Raw genomic sequence first — 12,975 nt, 5'->3', positions numbered from 1 at the left:
TGTGGTTTTTCATCCTGACGGAGGCTACTAACTTTCCCAAGCTTCAATTTCTCATTAAAATAAAAGTAGTGACTCCTTGAGAAGGTCAAGAGCACCATATAAAATAATGTGAGTAAAGATTTCAACAGCATCATATCATCATCACTTGAATAAAAAATACAAACTCGGTACTTCACGGATGATGGAAATTTGTAATTTTCATTGTTATGACTAACAATCTAATATGTTTGTCTTAGATAATGTACAATCCACTTAGCAGAGGATCCCAGGGAAGTCCTTGTCAAGTCTTTAAAGGTTTTGTGTAGCAAGAGAGTTTGAGAAGTAGTGCCCCTGAGAATGAATGTCCTGGGTGGACAGCCAAAGGTTTCCAATCGAATAGGAAGAGGGTCCCTTTCTTAAGTTCTCAATGAACTCGGTTCTGGAATCATATCATGATCATCTTAAGATGGAGCAAAAGCTAATATTGCCTGGAAGTCAAGGATTAGTCTAGGAGGTCCATCAAAATCCCCTGGAGGGAGGTTTGTATTTTAGCTTTTGTTTCGAGATAGTATCTTTCTGTATAACCAGTCTGTTCTCAGTCTTGGTTTCCCGAGCCTCCTAAATCTAGAATTTAGTCATGCACCCACCATGTTCAGCTGGCAGGACACTTTTTTATTGATTTTTATTGAGCTCTACATTTTTCTCTGCTCCCCCTCCCTGCATCTCCCCTCCCCCCCTCCCCAAGGTCCCCATGCTCCCAATTCTTTACTCAGGAGATTTTGTCATTCTACTTCCCATGTAGATTAGATCCATGTATGTCTCTCTTAGTGTTCACATTGTTGTCTAAGTTCTCTGGGATTGTGATTTGTGGGCTGTTTTTCTTTGCTTTATGTTTAAAAACCACTTATGAGTGAGTACATGTGATACTTGTCTTTCTGTGTCTGGGTTACCTCATTCAAAATGATGCTTTCTAGCTCCATCCATTTTCCTACAAAATTCCAGTTGTCATTTTTTTCTGCTGTGTAGTACTCCATTGTGTAGTACTCCACATTTTCCTATCCATTCTTCGATCGAGGGGCATTTAGGTTGTTTCCAGGTTCTAGCTATGACAAACTATGTTCACAGCTGGTAGGATTCTTAGTGCAGATCCTGGACTTCAACTCCAAAATCTTGATTCAGAAGTCCTAAGTATATGAATATCTTATATGCATTTGATTATGATAATCATTTTAGAAGTAGACTTTGGAAAACTGCTAGTATAGACTTGAGACTGTTTAGGCAGGTCTGGTGTGGGGATTGACATGTTACAGTACTAGAGGGCTCCAAAATGATGTTAATGCTCTGATGGAGGAACCACACTTTGTAGTAGCTGGAGACTAGATTCCCAGATGGATAAGATAAATATTATTAAGTGTGCAGAGAAACACTGTCCAACATGACTTTAAAACCTCCGGTTTGGAGACTTCAGGTTCATTTGAAGTTAGAATAAATCACCAAATCATTTTCACACATATATGCCTGAATATTTTCAACTTCTATCATTTCCCACTTTAAGATTGATGACATATACATTAAAACTAGTGCAGTAGACTTTCTTAGTTGATGAACCAATTCCTTAAAGAGCCCTAGTACATTTAGAAATATGTGGACAAGATAGAAAGACTGGCAATTTATTGCTTGTACCCATGCTGAGTCTATATAATTCTCCTAGGTGACCTTATTAAGAGCATGTCAAACAGACTTTGTTGACTCCCCATTGGAGCCCTCACCCTTTCTGAAAAGTGGATGAGGGGTGGGGTGGAGGAAAAAGGGGGGAGGAGAGGAGGGAGAAGGAATTGGGATTGGTATGTAAAATAAAGAAGATTGTTTTAAAAATAAAATAAAAATGTCAGAGCAAGAAAAGTAAATTTAAAGGAGTCAAGACTCAATATAAAAATATCATATTTGTGCTTGCTTCGGTAGCACATATACTAAAATTGGAACGATACAGAGAAGATTAGCATGGCCCCTGCACAAGGATGACACGCAAATTCGTGAAGCGTTCCATATTTTTTTTAAATGCTAATTAACCCAATTAAAAAATGGGGCTCTGAACTGAACAGAGAATTCTCAACAGAAGAAGTTCAAATGGCCAAAAGACACTTAAGGTCATGCTCAACCTCCTTAGCTATCAGGGAAATGCAAATCAAAACAACTTTGAGATATCATCTTACACCTGTCAGATTGGCTAAAATCAAAAACACCAATAATAACCTTTGCTGGAGAGGTTGTGGGGTAAGGGGTACACTCATCCATTGCTGGTGGGAATGCATACTTGTGCAACCACTTTGGAAAGCAGTGTGGCAGTTTCTCAGGAAATTCGGGATCAACCTACCCCAGGACCCAGCAATTCCACTCTTGGGAATTTACCCAAGAGATGCCCAATCATACTACAAAAGCATTTGCTCAACTATGTTCATAGCAGCATTATTTGTAATAGCCAGATCCTGGAAACAACCTAGATGCCCTTCAGTGGAGGAATGGATGAAGAAACTGTGGAATATATACATGCTAGAATAATACTCAGCGGTAAAAAACAATGACATCTTGAATTTTGCATGCAAATGGATGGAAATAGAAAACACTATTCTGAGTGAGGTAACCCAGACCCAAACAGATGAACATGGGATGTACTCACTCCTAATCAGTTTCTAGCCATAATTAAAGGACATCAAGCCTATAATTCGGGATCCTTGAGAAGATAATAAGAAGGTGAACACAAAAAAAAAGATATAGTAATCCTCCTGGATATTGGAAGTAGACACGATCGCCAGGCAAAAATTGGGAACTTGAGGGTGGGGCGAGACGGGGCCAAGGGAAGATGGGGAGAGTAAAGCGTGAAGGGGAGAATGGGGGAAGCTCGGAGGAATGGGATGCTTGGGATACAGGAAGGGTGGATATGGGAGCAGGGAAGCATATATCTTAATTTAGGGAGCCATCTGAGGGTTGTCAAGAGACTTGACCCTAGAGGGGTTCCCAGGTTTCCAGGGAGACGCCCCCGTTAGTTCCTTGGGCCAGCTGAGGAGAGGGAGCCTGAAAAAGGACCAGTTCCTTATAGCCATACTGATGAATTTCTTGATATCACCATAGAACCTCCACCTGACGATAGATGAAGAAAATGACTGAGCCCCCCGTTGGAGCACCGGACTGCGCTCCCAAGGTCCTGATTGAGGAGGCAGAAGGAGAGAGAACATGAGAAAGAAAGTCAGGACCCGTGAGGGGTGCTTCACCCATGGAGACCGTGGGACAGAACTAACTGGAGATCACCAACTCAGTTGGATTGGGACTGATGGAACATGCGACCAAACCGGACTCTCTGAATGTGGCCAACGGTGGGAGGGCTGACAGAGAAGCCAAGGACAAAGGCGCTGATCTTTTGACTCTTCTGCATGGACAGGCTCTGTGGGAGCCTTCTCAGCTTGGTTGATCACCTTTCCTGGGACCTGGGGGGAGTTGGGAGGACCTTGGTCTTAACATAGAGTAGGGAACCCCGATGGTTCCTTGGCCTGAAAAGCGGGGAGGGTATGGGTGGAGGGAGGGAGGGGAAGGGGGAGGAAGAGGGGAGGAGATGGAAATTTTTTAAATATAAAAAAAATAAACCAAAAAAATAAAAAATAAAAAAAGGAAAAAAATTGACAATCTCAATAAAATTTATAAAAACAGTGACAAAAATATCATATTTATTTATTTGTATGTGGGCATGTATGTATAATTGTGTACATATGGAGCTAGATGAAACTTGTGGGTGTCTATTCCTTCTGTCATGTGAGTCTGAGACGAACTCAGACAATTAGATTTGCAGCAACCATCTTTAAATTGCTGAGCCCATATCACCAGCCTATACCTCGATTCTTATCTGTGGAATTCAAAGAGAGGAATTTTCTAGGCTCTCACACACCCATCAATAGGCATCTGTGACTCTAGTCTCCATATGTCTGGACTGTTTCTCCTCAATACATAAACTACAAAATACAAGTTTAAAACTTGGGTGCTATAATTAGACTCACAGGAGCACATGTGAACAATTATTTCTGATTCAGATTGTGCCAGGATGTTTGGGGAGGAAGCTATACGCTGGAATTTTTCACAAATAGTTTAAATTATTTGGTGTTGATCAAAATACCACATAGTTAGAACCTCTTAAGACAAATTTCTCTTTTCTCTGCTAAAACAAACCTTCTTGAGATGCCTCTAACAAGGTTTAAGCCTTTTGAAACTTGAGACTGACAACTGTGGATAAGAAGATTAAAAAATTACCTAGGTCTAAGAGAATTCCTGGCTTCTTATATATCAAGAAACTGCGGACAGTGTTTTTGCAATATTCATACAAGAGTGTGATCTGATAGGCAACTGTTCCCAGGAATTCTGGCCTTTAAAATTTATGGTCTTTAAGATTGATTGAGCTTAACACCTGGACTTGTGCACCTAAGCAAACAGCGGCTGCTTTAGACTTTGCCGAGAACAGGAGTCACATGCTTGGAACAGCTTTATTCCTCAAGGGATAAGACAAGGAATGCACCTGGGATGGTGAGGGGAACCCCCCTCTCTGTAGAGATTCTTTACTCCCCAGGTTGGGCTCTTTCACCTCCGTCGCTATAGCCTGTGCCAGCCACACATAATACCACACACACACACACAACCACACACCCTTAAGTGTGGGTTTTTTTCTATTACTATGTGATTTAGGTTGTAGACATTTATATTTTAATAATCTTTAAAAGTAAAACAAACTCCAGCTCTAAGCTGGTTTAGTGTAGTAGCTCAAACCTGTAATTTCAGCACTCAAAAAAGGTACAGAGGGATCAGGGGTTAAGGACAGTCCTGACTACATAGCAAGTGTAAGCCCTTTTATAAGAGATCCTGACTCAAAAAACTAAAAATGGAACAATTAACTACCCAAAAAGCCCTCCAGCCCTAGTACTGAAGAGGCATACAACCTTAACTTGTGCTGAAATGTAACATAGTACAATGGGCCCTGAGTTTGAGATTTGGGAACTTTTACTCGGGAGCTCTATGAACTTAAGTATCTTCAGATACTCATTTCCATCGTTTGTCAAAACAAGCGAGTTGAGTAAGTTGCTTTAAAGGTCTTTCTAGTATGATGCTCTAGTTTAGTAGTTTCCTATCAAGAGTCAAGTGGTATAATTCTTTAGAGCATAGATCTTGGTGTCCTGATGCCTTTGATTCAAATCCAAGCTCTACTGCTTACTTGATCCTGGGCTAACTGTTAAATGCACTAAACTTCAGTCTATTGTATATGATTGTTTGTTGGAGGAGAAATGTCCCTCATAGCCCTGGGCGTTTGACACTTTGGTCCCCAGTTGTTGGTGCTCTTAGGGTCACTTAGAAGGTGTGGCTTTACTGAAGAAAGTATGTCATTGGAGGTGGGGCTTTGAGAATTTAGACTCATGCCGTTTCCAGTTCTCTCCCTCTCTGTCTGTCCCTCTGTCTCTGTTTCTCTTTGTCCCTTTGTTTCTGTATGTTTCTCTGCCTCTCTCTTCCTCTCTAATTGTTTTTGGGCTTCTAAATATGAACTCTCAGCTTCCTCTTCCTGTCACCATGCTGGCTGCTTGTTGCCATGCCTCTGATCCACCATCATGGACTCCTATCCCTCCACTGTATTTTATCACAGCAACAGGAAACTAACTAGCACACATATGTAAGGCATGGATTAATAGTAATAGTAACTATGCACTCACAAAACAATTGGAAAAATTTGTGTAGTATGGAAAGCTCTCAATTAGCTAATTAATAGTACTGCTATTCTATTCATTTCCTGAATTGTTACCTCCATTTTTCAATTTGGCAGTACTAAAGCGACACAGACCCTAAGCAAAACTGTTTTCCTTATCATCTCAAATTATGCTAATGAGAATTATTAGCTAAATACAGTAGGACATGCCTGTAGCTCCTTGTCGCCAGGAGGCTGATACAAGAAGATTACTTGAGACCATAATTTTCAAGACACCTTGGGCAATAGAGCAAAAATCTTTTATCATAAAAAACTAGTACTCAAAATTTTCTTAATTTCGGCTAAAAATAAAACAGATGTCCATCACACAGATGAATGGATAATGAAAATTTGGTATATATGATAACTATCTAGCTCTAAAGAAAATGTAATAAACAAAACTTGTAGGAAAATGGATGAATTTTAGTATCTATGATATTAAGCAAGCATACACAGTGTAAGAGAAAAATTAAATTTTCCTTATACATGGAATCTATCATAGTGTGTGGTGTTTATATTGGACACATACACACCATATGTAAACAAATGTGCATGTGGAATGGTATAGTACACCATGTAGAAAAGAGAATGAGAAAGGCTAAATAGTTAAATATTTAGAGGATAACACTGAATTTAGGTATCTTAATTTGCTTTGTATTAGTGTGATAACAATACGACGAAAAGCCATTTTGGGGCGAAAAAGTTTATTCTGCTTACAATTTACCAGCTCACTATGAAGGGAAGTCAGAACATGACATCAGGAGAAAAACCTGGGGGTAGGAACTGAAGCAAAGGCCATAGAGGAAACTGTTTGCTAGTATGTTCCACATAACTCACGTCAGAATGCTTTTAAATTATAAACCACAAAGCATACCACACACACATATACACATGACACACACGTGCACATCTAGGTGGGGAGAGGGAGAGAAAGAGAGCGAAATTACAATTACATTGTCCCCTTCTTTCCCTTTCCTCCCTCCAAAGCAACCCACTTATGTCCTCACTCTCTCATTTCTATTCAACCCAGGACCACCTGTCCACAGTGTCACTGCCCAGAGTAGACCAGACTTTCCCATGTTAATTATTAATCAGAAAAACACCCATAGACTTGCCTACAGGCCATATATGGAGGCATTTTCTCAATTAAGATTCTTCTCCTAGATATTGTCATGACTGTGTCATCTGACAAAAACCCAAACCTGCACAGCAGGTGAGGAGACACGGGTTATGAATGATGACATAAAGCTAATTGTTTTTCTAGTCTGGCTCTGTCATGGACTTGGGGGGCTGGGGTTGGTAGTAGATGTTGAATAAAAATACATTTGATAGCAAAAAGTGTAAAATCCAGTGTGGAAGCACCACAGCTTTAGAATGGGTCTTCTAACAGTATGTACGTTTATTAAGATACATAGCCTTTGTTTCTGGTTAATTTAGGTGTATGTATATTTTTTCATTTCCAAGATGTTTTAAAATTAAAGTTTTACAAACTAATCTTTCCACTTCCCTATATTTTTTAATGGATCCCTGTTTTCTATAAATATTTTCAATCCTTAGAGTGGTACGCAAAATTCTCCAATATATAGCTTCCTAAACTCCTTTTTGAAACATGGTCCAAGGCTGGCTTGAAACTCAAGATCATCCTTTTTAACTCCCAAGTGCTAGAATGGCATATGAGATGCTTCTTTATACTTTAGGAGAGCCACCTTTAGGACTGAAGATATGGGTCCTCAGGTACATAGTCTGTTTTCTTACCTCTATATCATTTGTTTCAGCTGTTTCTTTACAGAAGATAACCTTTTTTCTGGGATTACTAACTTTCTAATCCAAATCTGAGCCACCTCTTGAAACACAACTTGATTGCTATGTCCCCATAAGTTTTCCTTATGCCTTAAGTCTGGTTTATTTTCTCTTCTTTTCCAGGTTCTTCAAAATTTTTATCTGTATCCTTAAGTACCAGCTAATAATTATGATGAAATACAGACTCTATTTCTTGCCTATTGAAGTATTCAAAGTGTTCAGATAAAACACAAAGTCCAGTATAACGATGTTGGAGGCAGAGTAAACTCCCTTGTCTAGTTTATCAAATCTAAAGGTTGGAGTGCAGGGCAGTAATCAAAGGATGGCTACCTGGAATAGGAAGATGTCTAACCTACGGTTGAAAGAAGTGGGGGATTCAGAGTTCTGGAAGTAGCAAGCTTATGTAATGAGAAATTGTGGGAATGCTCTGCTGTACTGATAGAAGAAATGGAGTTGGGGTAGGGATAATTGATCTGAACTGACATTGCAGGCACGGTAAGTTTATGTTAGGAGAGCAGAGGATATGAAGACAATCCTACTGCTGCAAATAGAAGCAATGTTATTTTTGCACATTTAATTTAATTTTATAGCCTTAATGACATTAGGATTTAGTAGCAGAAGGATTCATAGCTATAAATAATTTGGAAGGCATTACCTCCTAAATTAATGCTGGTTTGGTATATTACATTTTTTTTTAAATTAGAGTTTTGCAGTCCCCATCAGCCAACCTGCCTGCAGAGACCTGCCTGTAGGCTGGACCACCACCAGCACCACCCACTGGATTCTGTTCCCCCAAGACTCACTACCCACCTCATTATCTTATCATGGCCAGCCCTTCCCCATAACTCCAGCAGAATCCATAGGTCACAGGTATAGCCCACACCAGTTGAAAGAACAAGTAAGTGACTGGCCTCCCAGCTGAGCTCTCCCCAACCTCCAGACCCTAAATCTCAGGGCACATGCCATGCCCCTCTCCCTTCCATCTTAATACCAGCAAGGCAGATGGACCCTGCTCCCAATTCTGGTGGAATTTCAATGCCCTGATTGTAGTACCCCCACCCCCCGAGCTGGTTTAGCAGGTGAGAGACCTGCTTTCAGGCTGGACCACCACTATTGTCACCACTAGATTCTGCTCTTTCAATAGACCCACTCCATGACCCAACTCCACCCATCTCATATCCTTTCTCTAGCCAATACTTCACCGCCAACTCCAGCAGACTGAATTGGCTCAGGTATAAACCATATCAGTTGGAAGAAAAGGAGGATGCTGGATCTAGCAACCAAACCCCCATAAACCTCAGCTGAGACACCTTACTGGACCTGAAGACCTTCCAGTCATCAGAGTCCTTGGTCATTTCAGTCCAGAAGACAATAAAGGAAATAGATAATAAAGGAAAAAACACCCATCCAATGAAGACAAACACAAGAATCAACAACCCAGAACTATAACCATCCCAAATGTAGATGCCTAAAATGCCAATGTAAGAATATATTCAAACAGAAAGGGGAACTATTTCACCCACAGAACCCAGTTATCCTAGACAGGAAGATCTAACAACATTCTAACACAGCCAAAACACAAGAAACATCCTTAAAAATAACTTTAGCGAAGATGACCGAGGCCCTTAAAGAGGAATGGAAAAATCCCTTAAAGAAATCAAGAAAAGACAAAGAAAAATTGAAAGAAATCAATAAATCCCTGAAAGAAAGTCAAGATAAAACTATCAACAAGTGAAGGAAATGGGTACTTTGAAAACTGAAATAGAAGTAAAAAGAAAACACAAACTGAGGAAATTCTGGAAATGGAAAATCTGAGTAAATTAACAGGAACTACCAATGAAAGCATCACCAACAGAATGCAGGAGATGGAAGAGAGAACCTTAGGCACTGAAGTTTGATATCGAGGAAATAGATTCATTGTCAAAGAAAATGTTGAATCCAAAAATTCCCTAACACAATCATCTAGGAAATCTGGGATATCATGAAAAGACAAAAACCTAAAAATAATAGGAATTAGAATAAGGAAGAAGAATCCCAGCTCAAAGACACAGAAATATATTCAACAAAATCGCAGAAGAAAACTTTCCCAACCTAAAGAAAGGACATGCCTATAAAGGAACAAGAAACTTACAGAACATCAAATAGACTGAACCAAAAAAAAAATCTCACATGTGGGTGACAGTTGTGTAGCTTTGTCTTTTGTGGGGCCTCTAGTAATGGGACCAGAACCTGTCCCTGATGCATGAGCTGGCTCTTTGGAACCTATTCCCTATAATAGGATGCCTTGCCCAGCCTTGAGGACTTGTTCCTGCCTCTACTTAATATCATGCTTTGTTGACTCCCATGGGAAGCCTTACCCCTTCTGACTAGAGACTGAGGAGGAGTGGATGTGGGGTCAGGTAGAAGGGAGGTGGATGGAAGGAATGGAAGCCTACAAATTCATGGAAAATGAACAACTCTCAACTGAATTAACAGTGGGTCAAGGAAGAAATAAGAAGAAATTAAAGACTTCCTACAATCCAATGAAAATGAGTGTACAACATACCCAAACCTATGGGACATAATGAAGCAGTGCTAAGTGAAAAGTTCATAAACTAGTGCCACATGAAAATTGAAGAAATCTCACAGTAGTGACTTAACAGCAAAGCTAAAAGCTCTAGAACAAAAAGAAGCAAACATACCCACGAGGAGTACATGACAGGAATAAACTCAGGGGTGAAATAAATAAAATGGAAAAAAGGAGAACCATATAAAGAATCAATGAAACAGAGATTTGGTTCTTGGACAAAATCAACAAAATAGATGAAACCTTATTCGATCTAATTAAAAGGCAGAGCATGAATATCCAAATTAACAAAATCAGAAACAAAAGGGGGGCATAAAACAGAAACTGAGGAATCAGAGAATCATTAGCCTGTACTTCAAAAACCTACACTCTGTCTCAGCTGCACTATTAAGCCAGTGGGCAAGCCTTCTACAGGCTGGTTGCCCCAACATCCCTGCATCAGACCCTGTAATCTCCAAGTTTCCACTCTGCCCCCAACCCCCCATCCTCTGCAACATTAGTGGCTCTCTTGGGGCACAGACTGGGACTGCCCAGAGTGGACCAAGAGTTGAGTGTCCAGCCCCTGAGCAAAACACCCAGTCTCTAGGCTCTAGGGCAGAGGCAAACCCTGGCCGCTCCCCTACCTGCATCATCAGCAGCCGTACTGGCCAGCCAGCAGCAAGCCTCCTACAAGCAGAATGCCCCCAACATGCCCACATCAAACCCTGTAATCTACAAGTCCAACTCTGCTCCCAAATCCACCCATCCCTACATCCTCAGTGGGCTCTCTGGAACACAAAATGGAACTGCACAGAGTGGACTAAGGTGAGTGACTAGCCCTCAAACTGAACAGCCCAGTCTCTAGGCCCTAGGCCCTGGTGGGGACTCAGGCCCTCCCACAACCACTTCGGCTGTACTAGTCTGCCAGTGGACAAGCCTCCTTCAGGAAGGCTGCTCTAACACCCCCACATTGGACCCTGTAATCTACAAGTCCTACCCGTTCCAAACCTACCCAAACCCTGTGACCTTAGTGGCTTTCTGGAACACAGACTGGGATACCACAGAGCAGACAAGAGGTCCACTCTGCCCATAAACCACCCATCCCCAGAGACCTCAGCAGCTCCCTGAAACACAGATAGAGACTGCACAGAGCAGACCAAGAACAGCTCCCTGAGACACAGACAGCAACTGCAATGATCCATCCAAGAGAGGATTCCTGAGACACAGACACTGACTGCAAGAAATGAACCAAGAGACAAATATACTGCCTGCACCATTTGAAAGAAGAGATGCAAGAATACATTCAACAACCTAAAGAGCAATATGGCAACACTAGAACCTACTAGTCTTACAACATGAAGACCTGAACATTCTAACCCAGAAGAAGCAGAAGAAAATGACCTTAAATATAACTTTATGAAGATGATAGAGACCCTTAAAGAGCAAAAGAAAAATTTCTTTAAAGAAATAGAGGAAAAGACAAACAAAAAATTGGAGGAAATCAGTAAATCTCTTAAAGAAAGCCAAGAATAACAATTAAACAGGTGAAGTAAACATTTCAAAGAGTTCAAGACTTGAAAATTGAAATATAGGCAATAAAGAAAAGACAAACTTGGGGAAATTTGGATAAATAAACAGGAACTACAGATTCAAGCATAACCAATAAATACAGAGAGTATGAACAGGAGGAATCCTCCAGGAGTTGGAAGATACTATAGAGGAACTAGATTATTGGGAAAAGAAATGTTAAATTCCAAATCCAAACAATTCCGTAACAGAAAAATCTAGGCAATCTAGGACAACATGAAAATACCAAACCTAAGACATACAGTAATAGAAGGCAAAACTCAGTCAAGGCACAGAAATAGATTCAATAAAATACATAAAAGAAAAATGTTTCCAACCTGAAGAAGGATGTGCCTATGAAAGTATAAAAGCTTACAGAACACCAATAGACTGGACCAGAAAAAGTCCCCACATCATATAATAATCAAAACACAAAAACATACAGAATAAAGAATGAATATTAAGAGCTGCAAAGAAAAAAGGCCAAGTAACATGCTGTGGGATCTGCTTCCGCTCCTTCAGCCAATAGACTTTAAGATACCAGGCCCCACTTGGGCATGGTCTGGTTTGCTTTAAAAAACATGGCAGCCATGTGCTCGCTCTCTTGCTTCTCTCTTGCTTCCGACCTTCACTTCTGGCTACTAGACTCTTTTTCTGATCGCACAGAGGGCTGTTGTCTGGGATGGTGATCTGTAAGTTTTCCCCTTTTAATAAATAACCATTTTATTAATCATAATTCCAAAACTGGTGTGGGATTGTTTGGACTTATGCCTTTAGTAACATATAAAGGCAAAACTATCAGAATTACATCCAATTTCTCAATGGGGATTCTGAAAGCCATAATGGCTAGAGAGATGTGCTGCCAATCACTAAGAGACCATGGATGCCAGCCCAGACTATTATACTTAGCAAGCTTTCAATCACCATAAAAGAGAAAACAAGATATTTAATGATAAAATCAGATTTAAATAATACCTATCCACAAATACAACCTTATAGAAAGTAATAGAAGAAAAATCCAACAAAGAAAGTTAGCTAAACACACACAGAAAAAACCATAAGCAACAGATAACCTAACTGTAGAAAACCCCAAAGAAGGGGAACACACACCAACAACACACACAAACCACTGAAAATAACAGAAATTAACAATCATTTGGTCATTAATATTTCTTAATATCAATGGACTTAATTCACCTATAAAGAGACCACAGGATAACAGACTGGATAGGAAAACAGGATTCATCCTTCTGCTGCATATAAGAAACACATCTTGCTGCCCAGCAAGGAGCCCTTATCCTGTAGCAGAAGATCC

The 12,975-nt window shown here is 40.3% G+C and overlaps 1 non-coding gene across 1 annotated transcript; it reads left to right on the top strand.

Moving 5' to 3' along the window:
* Window positions 1-1,925: 1,925 nt before the first annotated feature.
* Window positions 1,926-2,032, top strand: LOC119805676. Its single transcript, XR_005283975.1, has one exon. It is a non-coding gene; the product is annotated as a U6 spliceosomal RNA (small nuclear RNA).
* The last annotated feature ends 10,943 nt before the right edge of the window (window positions 2,033-12,975 follow it).

Source organism: Arvicola amphibius, chromosome X, assembly GCF_903992535.2.
Source record: "Arvicola amphibius chromosome X, mArvAmp1.2, whole genome shotgun sequence".
Classification (NCBI taxonomy): domain Eukaryota; kingdom Metazoa; phylum Chordata; class Mammalia; order Rodentia; family Cricetidae; genus Arvicola; species Arvicola amphibius.
The sequence above is the reverse complement of the archived record's forward strand: the minus strand, read 5'-3'. Positions and strand labels throughout refer to the sequence as shown.